Source organism: Mesocricetus auratus, unplaced genomic scaffold (genome assembly GCF_017639785.1).
Source record: "Mesocricetus auratus isolate SY011 unplaced genomic scaffold, BCM_Maur_2.0 Super-Scaffold_100013, whole genome shotgun sequence".
NCBI classification, from domain to species: domain Eukaryota; kingdom Metazoa; phylum Chordata; class Mammalia; order Rodentia; family Cricetidae; genus Mesocricetus; species Mesocricetus auratus.
Genome location: NW_024429196.1, coordinates 9460178 through 9476435, shown reverse-complemented (window position 1 = coordinate 9476435; position 16258 = coordinate 9460178). Strand labels below are relative to the sequence as shown.

The window sequence follows — 16258 nt, the reverse complement described above, 5'->3', positions numbered from 1 at the left end:
AGTTAAAAGCAAGCTCTTCTACAGACAGACATGTTCCGTTTCTCTTGTTTGGGAAGCAGCACCAGAGACGGGGCCTGCAGGACATCTGTTAAGAGGAGTGTTTATTGGGGACAACCCAGAAAGCCACAGGAGGCACAAGAGGCTGCAAAAGGCAGGAGTCTGGCCCAGAGCTGAGGGCGAAGCAGCTGAGGAGGCCTGCCTGGGCCCACTGGGAGCCTGAGAGCAGTGGCCGCATACTAGAGGCATTGGGCAGGAATGTCTGAGCCCCAGTATGCAGCTGGTCTCCATCTCTGGTGGTCTAGACCTTGACAGGAACTTTGCTCTAGGTCCAGAAAACATCACAGCTAACAGCCCCAGATTGGCTCTCTCTCAGCGTTGCTGAGAAGCTAGCTTTCATGGCTGTCTCCTGATCGTTTAACTTAGATATTAAATTGCTAAAGATGGAATTGTAGGAATGACAATTTTAGTTAGGAGAGACCACATGGGGGAACATACATACATAGATATAAATAGGGGAAAAGAGAATGGGAAAAAGGGACAATAGAATGAAATTACAAAATTACATTCAAACTGGTTAACATCCTACAAGGCCGTAAAATCACGGCATGTGAGGCCCTGCCTCTATCTGTAGATAACATGCAGTTTATCATTTTTCTGGGTGTTTTAGTTACTTTCCTGTTGCTGAGACAAAACATCATGGCCAAGGCAACTTCTAGAAAAAAGCATTGATTTGGCCTTACAGAGTCATAAGAATCCACAGCAGGGAGGCATGACAGTAGGCAGACATGGTTCTGGGGCAGCAGCAAGCTGAGAGAGAACTCGTACCTTCAGCCACAAGCACAAACCTGAGTGGCCTGAATGAAGACAGACCCCACAGGCTCATAGGGAATAGCCTTATTGGGGGTGTGGCCTAGTTGGAGGAAGTGTGTCACTGGGAGTGGGCTTTAAGGTTTCAAATGCTCAAGCCAGGCCCAGTAGCTCACTCTCTCTTTTCGCTGCCTGTGGATCTAGATGTAGAACTCTCATCTGCCTTTCCAGCACCATGTCTGCTGCATGCCTCCATGTTTCCCACAATGAACTCAACCTCTGAACTATTAGTTAGCCCCTATCTCATTGAAATGTTTTCCTTTATAATAGTGTCTCTTTACATCGATAGAAACCCTAAGACATAGAGGATTTTTTAACTCTCCAAGCTTGCCTCCTGAGACATAACTTCCTCCAACAAGGCCACACCTCTTAAACCTCCCCCAAATAGCATCACCAACTAGGGATTGGATGTTCAAATCCATGAGCCTATGGGGAACAGCATCATTCAAAGCACCACACTGGGATAAATATAACTTTAGAGCCCTGGACCAATCATTAGTAAACTGTAAGTCAGACATGGCCATGTTTCCTAGAACATGAGCTATTCAGTGTGTGTGCTGTAGTAGGAGGCACCTAGTCATCTTCAGACCACACCTCCAAGTCTTGGGTAACTAACCCTCCTCTTGGAAGCTTATGTTCTAGGGGACAGAGACATAGGGGATAACTATTTAAAATAGTGTCTTGGGTAACTAACCCTCCTCTTGGAAGCTTATGTTCTAGGGGAAGAGACATAGGAGATAACTATTTAAAATAGTGTGTAACAAATGCTACACTAGGGATCCCAGAAACAGAATGGGCAGAAGAGAGCAGGACAAAGTCATTTCCCTAGACCCCTGGAAGAGTGCTGCTAGCAGATTGGGATTGGAAAAACTCTGGGTCTCCTACCAAGGACAGCAGGTGAAAGACTGAACCCTCTGGAGAGCCATGCTCAGGAATTTGGACTTTGATCAAAGATATAACAAGGAATCATTAATGTTTGATGTGAGAAAAATAAGATAAAAATTTTTGTGAACCAACTCAGTTCAGTGGGGTGTGTACCTGTTACCCCAGTCATTCAGGAAACTCAGCTGAGACAACCCGTCAATCCATGGATTTAGTAGTAGTAGTATTGATTCTGATTGTGTGTGTGTGTGTGTGTGTGTGTGTGTGTGTGTGTGTATTCATACACATTCACTCATGCCACATCACAGGAGGGGAGGTCAGAGGACAATTTGTAATAGTTGGTTCTTTCCACCAAGTGAGTCCTGGGATTTAATTCTGGTCATCAGGGTTAGCAGTACATGCCTGCTGAGCCACACCATCCCTGTGAGTCTGGGGTTTCAAGGCCAGCCTGGGCAACATGGCTAGATCCTGTACCAAAAGAACAAATACGTGCACACACACACACACACACACACACGCGCGTGTGTATCCAGGATTAAGGTGAGACACCCTAGGAACAGGCTCAGCCTCTCTAATGTTCTGAATCCTCATTGCTTGCTCCCTGTGTGCTTTGGGAAACTCATTTAACCTCTATGTGTTAATGATTTTTCATTTGCAAAGCAGAGGTAATCATAAGACTGGTCTAGGAATGCTGAGAAGGTCACATAAGGTATGCATGGAGGTGTTTGGCACAGAGCCTGGCCAACAGGAAACCAAGTCATAAATGACTAATGGAATTGGAAACCATATGGAAAATAACAACTGAAGACATTGGTTTGACCATTTTATTAAGCATGTTAAAATCTTTACAACTGTCAATCAAACTAGAGAGAGTCCCAAGAGAAGGCACTATTAGTAGTTGTATAAAAGGATCCTGTTTCTTTAAAGGCAGTTGGGCAACATTTACCATGAACTTGGAAATGCTTACACTGTTTACCTAACCCCAACAATCACTTCTCAGGGATAGAGAAATGCTTCTGAATGATAGAAGCTCAAAACATACATAGAAAGCTGTGCTTCCTACATCAGCCCCAACATTATTTAAGATAGCAAGAAACTGGAATCAGCTAGCTAAAGATAGTGTGTGTGTGTGTGTGTGTGTGTGTGTGTGTGTGTGTGTGCACTCTGTGGATGTATGTTCATGTGAATGTATGCACATGCCCCATGTGGGTACCCTTGCATATATGTTCACATGTGTGTGAAGGCCAGAGGTCAACAATTGATCACTCTGCAACTTATTTTTTGAGGTTTTCTCCATGGATTTGACTAGATTGGTTGGCCAATGTGTACAGTGATCCCTAAGTCTCTGATCTCTCTATTGCTGGGGTTGCTGATGTGTAAGGCTAAGCCCAGCTTTTATATGGGTGCTAGGGATCCAGGGTTCTTACGCTTGTGCAATTGGTCCTCTGCTGACCGAGCTATCTCTTCAGCACAAAGATGAGTTATTCTAAGTTAGGTATGGTATGAACAAAATATATGTAATTACATGTAAACACACAGTTATAAAGCTCTCTGTATGACTAGAGGAAGTGTTGGCAGTGTTTAGTGAGAAAAGTAAGCTACAAAAGTGTTATGTAAATGATCATAATTATGTAAAAAGTATGTGCATAAAAGAGATTGCATTATAAACCAAAGTGTTGATTCTACGTTCTTTCCAGGAGGAGATAACAGATGTTTCCATTTTCCTCCCTTTATATTCTTCCTATAGTTCTTTTACTCTTGTGAAAAATGAGAGTGCCCTGTTTTCCCAGAAAGAAAAATTACACCATATCACAAGTCAGTTGATAATGGGTGGGTTGTCTTGCAGAGCCTGCCCAGGTTATATATCTGGGAACGCCTGACAGGCAACTCATGAGAAGTGTGGCCTTTTGCTCACCACTAAGCTGTTTCGCAGCTTCTGTGACCTCAGCAGCCCTCACCTGGGAAATGGGAACACTGGTCTGCACCCGTCTGGAGCCAGGTGGTCAAACCAGGTGCCACATGAAATGCCTTTTCAGCTCTGGCGACTCCCAGTCTCCTTCCCCCGCCAGTGTGGAAATTGGCGATTAGGACCCGGCCCGGCTGGATGAGGGAGTGGGAGGCACAGAGGCTGTGTGCTTTTCTACTCTGGGACCGAGCAGGTGATGACAGAGGGCCGATTCAGCGGCTGCAGCTGCCCAGGGCCCAGGCAGGCCTGCCCGGCCAGCTCGCAGTGGGAACACTGGAAGGAGCCAGCCCCAGCTCTGTCCTTTCTTCTTTCCGGCTGCCACTGCCAGCTCTTGTCACCACGGAGACATTTGATGCTGGCCCTCAAAGCTTCTTTAGTGGGGTCACATCTGCAGCCCCCTTCCACTAAAATACTTCAAGTGTAGAGGGCTGCGTGAGTGGAATCCCACATCCTTCCTGCCTGCCCTTTCCCTTCACCGGGTATGAGTCAGAGGGAGACCCTGCCTCCTGTTTTGAGTATTCCATCTGGGACCCCAGGAGACTGCATGGAAATGTATGGTCATGGGAGCCGAGTGCAACAGACAGGCTGTCTCAGGCACGCTGAGTTCAGGAGAGAGGTGTGGACTCCTCCGGCTGGCCTTCTACCTCGAATTAGCAGTAAAAGCACCTGAGCAACATTTAGGCACAACATCCCATTACAGGCTCCCCCAAAGAGAGTTCTGACCATGCTACATTCCAGAAGAAGCTGGCCAGTCTCAGTCACTGTGGCCCCTCTGGCACCGGACAGCTGGGCTCAGTACAGCCATGAGATGACAGGGTGCTTACCTCGTGCCTGCCATATAGGGGAGCTCTCCCTGTCAGTGTCTGACTGAATTATAAAGCCCTTTATTGGGCTCAGCACCCCTGTGGGAAGTGAGAAGGAAACAGAATCTCCAACTGCTTCCCATCCCTACCTTTGGAGAGGAGAGACTATTCCCAGGAAGCAGTGGCCCAGCAAAGCGGCTGCTGATGGACGTAAAAGCCATCAGGAGGAGGCAGCGGTGCTATTTATGCTAGCCAGGTGCTGGACGCCGCCCAAACACAGCAGTCCTATAATGACTAAGCAAGTCCAGAGCCGTTCCCATGCCAGACCACTGCAGAGCTGTTGGAATAGGTAGGCATGCTGCCCATGTCCATACATGGAAACGTGCCTCTGAAATACAAGTTTTAAAGACAGACCTTAAAGCAGTATGTGCACATTACTTCCCAAGGTGCATAAATATCTGTGAGGCTGCCCTCAAGAGAAAGGCAGTGGGGGAGGAGGGCAGGCAGAGGAGCTGAGAGGTTGGTGGCTTCAGAAACAAGTGTTTAGAAAAGCAAAAGGGGCAACCAGGAAGTCTGAAGGTGGTTCCCAGCGGGAGACAAGGTGTGGGGCGGAGAGCTGAGGGCAGCTTGCAGAGGCCATGGTTCCTAAGCAAATGGGGGAGGCACATGTGGATTTGAATGAGGGGGGGGGTTGTTCCCATGGGACCATTTGTGTCCCCTTCCCTTAGCAGTCTCTATCTAAAGACTCTGAGGCAAATGCTGTTAAGAACAGCATGGAGGCATCAAGGAGGCTTGAGGCGAGGGACGTAGATCAACAATAGAGTACTGGCCAGCATGAGCCAGGCTCCAAGCTCCATCCCAGAACTGTAAGAACATAAGGGGGGATCATAATAAAGTGAAATCATGTCTCTAACACCTAGAGCAACTTTCCAAGCTTCTAGGAAGATTCCATTCTGACTCCTCAAAGGCCGCAGGCAAGGCACAGAAAGCTGTAGGGACAGTTTCTTTAGAGCCTTTCTGAAGACCACACAGGCCTTCCTCCTGCTGTTTGGTGTCCCAGGTTTGTCATTTCTCCAGAGCCAGGGCAGGTGGTACCTCACCCTTTTTCTGAACTTTTTTTTCTGTTTGTTTTTGAGAGGAGATCTCACTATGTTGCCAAACTAACTCTGGGGCCAAGTGACCATACTGTTGCCTCTGCCTCTCAAATAGCTGAGACTATTTTGAGATAAGTTTGTATCACTGTATTTTGGTTTAAGAATTTAATTCCCAGCTCACCAATATTACCAGTTCAGTAAACAACCCTAGACTAGCTAATGCTATAGGGTATTGTCTGGGATTTCTAAAGACCAAACTCTTACCATATTTTGAAGATATTTTTAAATTCATTTATTTTTGAGACAGGGTTCCCATGTGTCCAAGGCTAGCCTCAAGTTCTCTTTTTAGCAGAGGGTAACTTTGAACTGCTGATCCCCCTGCCTCTATTTCCAGAGTACTGGGGCATAAGCCACCAAGCTCAGCTTTGGTTTTGGTCACTCTAGGCAAGCCCTTTACCAACTTACCTCCATTCCCAGCCTTGAAGCTGTATTTAAACAGGGGTTTTTCCTGCTTCTTGCTCTACTCATGCCAGGGTGACTCTGTCTCCCTTGCTGCTTGTCATACTAGGAGACCACCCCAGTCTCTGGTAGAGCCATCACGAAAAAGAAAACATGACAGAGCACAGAGGCTCTCAAACACTTGCGAGCCTGATGTTGCGATGTGTTCTCTGGTCTCCTCCATCTGCACCCTTGTCCCCACCAGCCAATTCCAACCTCAAAGCCACTGCATTCAAGTTTAATGCGTGTTTTCCCCCACCCATCACTACCAGCCCTGTGAGCCTGTCTCTGGGTCTCTACCTCAACACCTGACTTTTGAGGTCACTCAAGTAGGAAAACTGAATAACTCCTACCACTGCCTTTATTCACACCACCCATTTCCAAAGCACTAACCATGGTAGCTCCTAAAAGGTTCATAAATCCAGTCACTGTTCACCATCCACTACTGCTGTCTTAGCCTAGGCTGTCCCTTGCCTCTCCACGGCCTTCAGCAGTGACCACCTAGACTGGGTTAGATTCTTTCTCTTCCAATGCGGTCCTCACACTCTCTCTGTGATGGTCATTCCTAAGTGCATACTGATCCCCACAGTGCCATTTAAAGCTCTCCAAGGGCTTCTTGTTTCCTAAAATAAATACCAATTCTCCAACCAGCCTCCACGGCCCCTGGCAAGACGGCCTTTGTTCTCTGTCCTTTGCCATGCTGGCTCCTTTCAGTCCTGCACACCCTAGAGGCTCCTAAATGGACTTCGCTGTTCCTTCATCTAGATGATCAAAAGCCACCACAAATGCCTTTCTCTAGCCAGGATGTTCGGTGCTTGGATCTTGGCTCTAGAGTCATCTTGCTAAAAGCCTTTTCTGATAGCTTAGTCTAGACTGCTCCTTTACAGCATACACGTTTAACCCGTTCCTTCCCAGGACCATGCATCCAGGTTTGCAAAGATGCATTATAAAGATGAGATTGCTTGACTGAGTTCTCTGCTCATTATTCTACTGTAGCATCCAACACATTGCCCAATTAGTAAGACTTTCTTAACAAACTGTTTTTGTAAATGAATAAATAAATGAGTAAGTTAATATGCTGTGGCCTTGATTCTTCTTTTGATATTTTGAGATTTATGACATTACAGGCTTGGTAAAGACCACAGGTTGGAAATCTCGAGGAGGACACGCTGTCAGAGGGCTGGAATGTGAGAAGGTAAAAAGAGCACACGGGAACTCTGTTCTGCCAATGTGAGGAGTCAGGCAGGACTCCTGGAAATGCTGTGACTGTCAGAGGGGCAAGCACGGAGGCCGGGAGAGTCAGCCCCGTTCTGTTGGGTGTGGGCATTTTCATGCTCCAGGAGTGGTTTGGAAGAATGGGAGAGGGAGTTGGTTGTCACAGCATCCAAAGGTTCTTTCTGAGTTTCACCTGGAGGCTCAAAGACACCAAGTACTTCAGGGTTAGGCGATCAAGTCTGTGTCAACTACTTCTCTTATTACTGTGACAAAATCAGCTTGGGGGAGGAAAGGTTTCTTTTTGCTTCATAGTCTCAGCAATTTCATTCATCATGGCAGCAGAAGGGTGGCACAGGTCACAGCAGTGGGAGAAGCAGGCAGGGTTGTTGCCATTACAGCGGCAGACAGGAAGCTGAGCACACTAAAACAGAACCAGGGGTCGCTAGAGCCTTCAAAGACCACTCCTAATGCCCCACTGTGGCCACCTAGGGCCCACATCCAAAAGGTTCTAGAGCACCCAAATGTACCCATGGAGGACTGTACATCCAAAACGCATACTTATGGGGAACACTTCAGATTCAAGCATAACATCATGTAACAGGCACAGTCTCCGCTCTAATGCCGGTCTTACCTCCAGGGAGAATTTGTGAGAGGAAGGCACAATGCATTGCAGAGCCCAGAAACCATCACCAGGATCCTAAGGAACTGGGGAAGCAGCACCATGAAAAGGGGAAGTAGCTGTTTAAAAGACAGGGAGCAAGACAAAACAATAATACAAACAGTTGCCCTATTCTGAGTCGGCTAGCCTGCTATATAGCAAGTCACTCACTGACTGGATGTGACTGGCACTTAGACAATAACTGTCATAAATGGGACACACACAGGCCATATATAGGTGCGCACACATGAATACACCATAGTTGACATGCACTGGTATACAGTACATGCCACTGTATAGATATACGAACAGGAGACACATAGCTATACCATGGCTGGCATGCAATGAGGTACACACACACACACACACACACACACACACACATACACACACATACACACACTCTTAGACTGACAATGACTAGCATGCACTGGTACACATACATAGATAGACCATGGCTTTGTACCCCTCCCACACATGGATGAATCATATGTATGAATGTGTATGTGCATATACACAGTAGGTCATGCCTAGAATGCATGGGTGCACTTAGACACTAATTCTCTTACCATAGCTTCCATCTGAGGTATAGGATTAGCTCTCTTGGAATGCTATGGTCTGAGTGAGAGTCCTAGGTTGCTGAGATTAAAACATTGTGACTAAATACCAATAAAAAGCAACTTGGAGAGGAAAGGGTTTATTTGGCTTTCAGATTGTATCCAATCATTGAGGAAAGTTAAGGCAGGAGCCTGGAGGTGGGAACTGAAGCCAGGACCACAAAGGATCACTGCCTACTGGTCTACTTCCAGGCTCACTGTAAGCCGTCTTTCTTATATAGCCCAGGGCCACTTGTTAGAGGATGGCACCACCCACAGTGGGCTGGGCCTTTCTATATCAGTTAGCAATTAAGAAAATTCCTCACAGACATGCCTAGAGGTCAACCCAATGGAAGCAATTCTTCATTTAAGGTTCTCTCTTCCCAGGTGTGTCAAGTTGACAACTGACACTAACTATAACAGTGTCTCCCAGAGGTCTTCATAGTCAAGGCTTAGCTGCCAATACCATTGGGAGATAGTGGACAAGCTGCGGGGAGGGGGGCATGCTAATGGGAGCTCTTCTAGTCATTGGGAACATACCCTTGAAGGGAATTGTGGGACTCTAACCTCTTCTCCTCATTTCCATTTACGCCCAGTCAGAAATAAGGCTTCCTCTGTCATATGACTCAAGGGGAACTAGGCTGCCATGACCCCAAAGCAAATACAAATACCCAAAATGCCACTTGCTACCTAAACCCTCCTAATCATACACTTGTGAAGTATGATATAGTATAACATGCTATGTACATTTTTGTGCTTTTTCTTTTAAAGATTTCTGGGGCCAGTGAGATGGCTCAGCAGGTAGAGGCACCTGCTACCAAGTCTAATGACTTGAGTTCGAACCTGTGCCCCTTACGGTAGAGGGAGAAAACCAACTCCTGAAGTTGTCCTCTGACTTTCACATACACACTGTGGCATTTATATGACTCCTCTCCTGGCAAATTAATTAATTAATTAATTTGAAAAGAACTCTGGTAACTTTACTAGGTAAACTATTGAATACACATTGCTTCTTTCCCTCTGATAGCAAACCCATATGCACAAACTTGTTACATGGTGTTTAGAAAAGCATGAAGGAAAAAAAGTGAAACTCCCTATGTCATCATATGAAGATTGTCATTGTTGCTGTTTTGGTGAGGCTTGGGGAGGGAGGGAGAGAGAGAGAGAGAGAGAGAGAGAGAGAGAGAGAGAGAGAGAGAGAGAGAGAGAGAGAGAGAGAGAGAGTACGTGTGTGTGTGTGTGTGTGTGTGTGTGTAATCATTGTCTTGGGCTACTAATTTTAAACTTGGCCCTGACATCATGACTGCTTTACAAGAGTAACAGCCTCTTGATGTTTGCAGTCAGATATCTCTGACAGCCTGGATTGTGGGGCTCCTTCTAGGTCAGGTGGTTCATTTTTCTTCCTAAGTGGCTTTCTCATGGAGCCATAGATCTATAACATGCCCTGCGGTGCCATCTGATAGCTGTGTCTCCTTACATTTCCTGGAAGTTCCAACAAGATCCTTGTACCAGTATCACCACATTGCCAGAGTCAGTTAATTACTAAGGAAGGGGGTTATCAGGAGAGTGAGTTCCTAATGGAAGCTGACTCCTGCCTTATCTCCTGTTCCTGACTCTGCTTTGTCCTTGGGCTATGTTGCCCACATCACGGAGGCCTCACCAGGTGTTGGCACTGTGCTCCCGGACATCTCAACCTCCAGAGCTGTGTCCAGATGAACTTCTTACAGATTATAGAACCGGTTGAAGCCTCTGCAAATGGACAATTGTTTGGCCAATGGCTCAGGCTTCTCACTGGCTAGTTCTAATTAGACATTAACCCATTTCTGTTAGTTTATATTTTACCGTGAGGCTTGTGGCTTGTTATCTCACATCTTGCTTCCCCAGCGGCTACGTGGTGTCCCTTCTACTCTGCTTTCTTTGTCTTTCTACCTTTGTTTGGATTTCCCACCTGGCTTGCTCTGCTTGGCCGTTGACAGAAACAGCTTTACTCAGAAACCAATAAAAGCAACATGTACTCTCATCACACAGAAGGGCATCCTCCATCAGCCTTCAATCCATACTGTAGTGTCATGTTTTCAGGATACTCCAAACTTTACCACAGTTTCTTGTCTCCTTGTTCTCATCTAAGTTCCCAGAATCACTGCCCTGTGTGGCTTCCCAAGATGGACAGGCAGAAGGGTACCAGTGGAAGACCTGCTGAGGAGAGCAATACTGTGGATCTGTGGTGTACCAAGGGGATATAGTTACCCCACTGAGTGCCTACTGCCCCAGTAACAAGGCTGAGACACAACCTGAGCTGTGGATGCAGGAAAAACCCCGGGGTTCATAGACTTCTAGGGAGTCAGGGAAGTATCTCATTTGGAATTCACCCCAATCCACAGTAGGCCCAATGGTTCCTTCCATCTGAAAAGCTCTATGGGATTAATAGCACTTGGCTACTGCAAGGACCAGATCCAGAATCCAATCATCATATTGAACAACTAATTTCAAACTTGGGCCTGCCAGCAGCACCGCACTCCAGGGATGGTAATTAACGTTTGCAGCCAGGCACTATGCAAACACCTATCGCATGGCTCTCTCTAAATCATGGTGACACATTACTGACAAAGGCATCTGCCTCTTTGCTCCATAAATTAGATGCTGTTTAGAATAGCACAACTACAGCTAAAGCACTTTCCCACAGAGCTGCCGTCCCATGCAAAGCCATTATTTGGTGTGATGAACCAGTCATCATTCACAGGCAGAATGACAGGGCTTTATGACAGGGAACCGGCAGCCTGCTTCCTTCTTACTGCATGCCGGTTCTCCTACCTGCCTCATGCTGCCAGGAGTCTGTAGCTCCTCACTCCTCCCTCAGGTAAGGGTGCAAAGCTTCTGGGTGTTGAAGGCTTTAACTAAGTCCCGTGGGTAGGAATCCCTGTCCCAGGTCCAGGACGATTTTTGAGGGGCACGCTGAAAATCACGTTCCTCTCAGGTGCAATCTAATCTTTATCCCACAGGGAAACCCCAACTGGAAATGATGCAGGGCTGCGGGTGACTTTGTTTGCCAGTGCAAGACCAGTCATTGAAGCTAGCTGCAGGGCCAGCAAGATGACTCAGAGGGTAAAGACGAGAGGCTGACAACCCGAGTTCAATCTCTGGGATCCACGAGGTAGAAGGAAAGAACCAACTTCCCGCACCACACCCCAGCTGTCCTCTGACCCCCAGGGCAAGCTATGGCACATGCACATTGTGTGTGTTGGGGGTGCGCATGCATACACACACACACACACACACACAGAGAGAGAGAGAGAGAGAGAGAGAGAGAGAGAGAGACAATGAAATTATTTTAAGAAGAGAGAGAAGCCGCAATAACTTTGTCTTGAGTACAGAGAAACAGAGATAATGGTGAACAGGAGAAAGAATACAGAGGAGCCAGACCCCCTGTGGATCCAGGCCCCAGCAGGGAGCTTAGTAACCTCTCCTTGGAGGTCAGCAACCTCCTCCCTAGAGGACACAGCCCTACTGCCAAAGATGTCCATTGGGGACATCTTTTCCCATAGTCTCACTAGAATCTGGTGGTTTGGCTTTCAGACCACACGACCTTTGAACTTTCAGTTCCTCTGAATGCCACTTCATGATTCACATTGAGTTTGTGTGCAGGAATTTGCCAAGTCTCTCTGGAATGTGAGAGAGTGGAGGAGCTGAGTCTCTTCCTGCAGCGCTCCAACATTCTCAACCCTGTTATGGACATTGCCTCAAGGTAACTGGACCAGCAACTCAATGTGGGGTGAGCTACCCTGGACTCATGCATCTCTCTCTGAGCAGCGATGAGCCTGCTCCCTCCTCCCAGTGAGACCCAGCCTCTGGAAGGAAGGAGTCTCCTCAGGCTACCACAGCTGGGCTTTTCTGAGGATCCAAGGTGCAGACAGACCTTCCACCCTCTGCCAGCCACGCGGCTGGCAGATGCAGGCGGCTGGGAGCAGAGTGGCGAGAGCACAGGACGGCATAAATAGCTCGGATGAGCGCAGTGTCTGCAGCTTCTGCCCATGGCCCCCACCTTCCAACCCACGGAAGTGTTTCACGGCCATTCTTTCTTTAACAGAAGACAGCCTTAAGGAATAGGACAGAAAGACTGGAGAGGTGACTTGCTGTTAAAGAACACAGGTTTTTCTCCAACAGGACCAGAGTTCAATTCCCAGCCACCAGCATGGCAGCTCATTTAGTCTGCAATTTCAGCCCCCAGGGATCCAGTGCCCTCACCTAGCCTGCATGCAGATGGTGCAGACAAAACACCCATGCACCCAAAAATTAAATGAAAAGATACTTTTAAAACTTAAAAAGTAGGGTTCTCATAGCGGCATTGGGGTCAGGATGCCCTTTGTTATGGGGCCACTCTGTCACTGAAGGACATTCGACAGCATCCCTGTCCCCAAAGAATCAGTAAGGTGGGATGACTTGTTTCCACAGCATGAAGAGCAGGGAGCCCAGGCCCAGAGCGTTAGAGCCCCCCCCCCCCCCCGCACCTGCAGGAGTCTTGTGCCCTAGCCTACCTCATCTCCTGTCTCCTCAAAGGATGTACCACAGACATGCAGAGGAGAAAACCCTACAACTTTTGCCTGATGTGCAAACTCCAAGGAGAACAGAAAAGTAGTGTTTGTCGTGGGCTTCAGGACAGACAAGGACAGCGGGACAGCTGTGTGAGAGATGGGGACAGCATAAGGGGAAGATGGGACAGTGGAGGAACTCTGTAGACCTGTTGCATAGAACTTAGGAGAGCAGACAGCTCCAGGAGCCCCGGGAAGATGTGAATCTCACACTAAAGTCAGGCTCAGAGATCAGGGTGGGTCCTGCTCACAGAGATGAAAAGGAGCCTCCTAAACAGTACTCAGCTCAAACATTGAGGTCCTCTGACAGGAAGGAGGGCCCTCCACACTCCCCACAGGCGCTTCTGACACCTGGCCTGCAAAAGAAACCCTGTCACAATAGGTCAGCCCTGTCCACAAAAAGTGGTCCTAGGGACACAAAGCCAGTGGGAATGAAGACAACAGGGACAGCTGCAGGGGCCCAAATGAACGGAGCCCAGCCCCCAAGTCCTCCACCTAGAAGGTGTGGTGACAATGTCTCCTGAAGATGGCTAATTACCGCACAGGCCACTGTTCTCACCCAGCCAAGTGGAAAATTGCGCAGAGCTTTCACACTCCCACACCCCAGGAAACCTGGCTCCAGAGACAGCCAGTGCAAGTCACCGGTTACTCTTATTGGATGCAGTGCTCCCTGTGGTCACATGCCTGCCCCACCGCCTACCTGTGAGAATGTCAACAGCACCCGGGTGGGGGAGGGTGTGCCCAGACTCCAGACCGTCAGCAGAGTCACATGGGAGCGGGTGGGCTGTCTTGAGGAACAAGGCCGCACAGATACAGAAGGAAGCTGCTGGGTCTCCCCAGGGGCTGTGAGAGGGTGCCCCTTTCTGCTTTCCAAGAGTTCAACAGACAGATCTTTTATTTGGTGATGGGAAAGAACTTGCAGAGGTGATCCCGTCCCCCGTCCCCCCTCCCCCGACTCCGGGAACACTGGGCAGTGGCTGCACTCTAAGTTCAGGGTTCCGTCGGATCCCAGAAAGATAAAAATGCAAAAAAGCAAACCCTGGAACTCGGCAGAGGCAGCAGAACTGAGCAGAACACAGCAGGGCGCCCTGCCTTGCTAATGGGCTTCTGAACTGCATAACCCCACCCCGCCCCCACCGCGCCTCCCAAACCCAGATGGCTAAATTGATGCAAATTCACATAGGTGGGCCACGTCTATAACCCGGAGCTCAGGAGACTGAAGTAGCCTACCCTGGGTCACTTAGAAACAATCTATCTTTAAAGATTTTTTAAAAAATCAGTGTAAGAAAGGCTGGGTTGGTAAGTTCTCCGTCTTTGTTTGTTTGTTTTTTTTAAATTTCTATCACAATCGTTTTAGAGCGCTAAGGAAAAGAAACTGGAAGTAACATTGCCTACCTTCTGTGGGTGCAGTGGAGGCAGGCTACCAGCAGAGGGGGCTTCAGGCCCAGGCAGGAGCTAGGCCACTAGCTGCAGAAAAGACTGGCTTGAGAGAGCATTCTGGGCCTGGGTGATCAGAAAGCCCTTGGCCTGCGCCCTGCTCAAGCCCAGGAATCTCCCGTTAACAGCTGATGGAGCAACGTGCTGGCAATGTCCACAGAGAGCAACGAGAAGAAGCATCCACAGGTGGGCAAGTCCCGCCCAGGCCAAGCTGAAGCTGGCCTCCGGAAGCCCCCACTTTTCTCCACCAAGCTGCCCCTGGGCAATTCAGGGTGAAATCGCACACTGTATAAGTGGGAGTAAGCAGCGTTAGCCTGAACTCTTCAGGTAGTTCTGTGCTGGGCTTCAGGGGCAGGAGCTATTTGCTACACTGAAAGGGGCTGGTGAGGGCAAGGCTGAGGTTTTCAGCAGGGCTCAGACTTCCAGATGGGTCACAACTCCTTTGGGGGTCGCATATCATACATTTACATTATGATTCGTAACAGTTGCAATAACAAAATAATTTCACGGTGGTGGGTGTCACCACAGCATGAGGAACCGTACTGAAGGGTTCCAGTAGTAGGAAGGTTGAGAACCACTGCCTCAGAGTCCTCCAGAGCTCGGGGGATGTGACAGCTGGAGACAATTAAACCTGACTGTGGCAGGGAGCCGGTGTTATCTGGCCCCAGCAGGCAGCCTGCAGCTTCTTCTGCCCTGAGATCTAGTGACAGAGCTTCCAAGGATGTAAGGACAGGAATACGCTCCGACAGGCGCCATGTAGGAAGGCACCTGCCCGTCCCTCCACCATACAGAAAAACAGCCCTAACACTCAGGTTCATTGCAGCACGCGCTGGCCTGCAGCCAGCCTTAAGGCCTCCATCAGTGAGGCCTGCCTTGGTTAGGACAAACAGGTGACTTCTGAGGACAAAGCAATATGTCTGGCACAGTCTCCCATAGAACAAGCTGGGCTTGCATCCTCCTTGGGAAACTCAGGCAGGGCCTCTCCCTCTTCACCCAGGGCAGCACTTGCCCCTTGGCCAATTTCCAAACCCAAGCCTCTCCCCCCAGGCCCTGACTGCCTATGCTCACAACCACCCTAGCTACAACTTCGTCAGCCCTACTGTTATTGCTGAGCACAAAATGGCTTCTTGTTCTCCTCCCGTCTTCTGCCCACCACAGCATAAGGCGAGGCTTACTGAGGCTGTATCTTTTCTGACTAAAACAATATTATATAAAAAATATAATCATTTATTTACCAGTTATAACATGGCCTATGGTCTATGAATGATAAAAGCTGGGCTGAGGAGCATCCAGAACAGGCTGGATCTGGAATCCAGTATTCTCTCCTCTCTCTCTTTCTGCTAAGGATCAGAGGAGTTCTTATAGCAGCCTGGGGGCCCTGTTCAGAGGCTTCCTGCAGCCTAATACTGCACCTGGTATGGGGAATGCTAGCCTGGTATCTAATCTGAAGCATGTGGGCATTGGGGTGGCCGGCATTTGGTCTCTGCATCTCCTGGGCATTGGGGTGGCCGGCATTTGGTCTCTGCATCTCCTGGGCATTGGGGTGGCTGGCATTTGGTCTCTGTGCATCTCTTCTGTTATCTCAGGCTCCACAGAGCCCACTCTTCAACTTCCCCAGGGTCTAATGCTGCCCTTGGCCTAGAATTCTCCATAGCG

The 16258-nt window shown here is 48.5% G+C and overlaps 1 long non-coding RNA gene across 7 annotated transcripts; it reads right to left on the bottom strand.

Annotated features, from left to right (window-relative positions):
* Positions 1 to 7191: 7191 nt before the first annotated feature.
* Positions 7192 to 14879, bottom strand: LOC110343739. Of its 7 annotated transcripts, none has more exons than XR_005881068.1 (5): positions 14561 to 14879; positions 13866 to 14028; positions 10595 to 10775; positions 7957 to 8063; positions 7192 to 7746 (listed from the first exon to the last, which is right to left on the bottom strand). It is a non-coding gene; the product is annotated as an uncharacterized LOC110343739 (long non-coding RNA). The 7 variants fall into 7 exon arrangements; XR_005881070.1 differs by having other exon boundaries at positions 7957 to 8030; XR_002386053.2 differs by having other exon boundaries at positions 10676 to 10775; positions 14561 to 14877.
* Positions 14880 to 16258: the final 1379 nt, after the last annotated feature.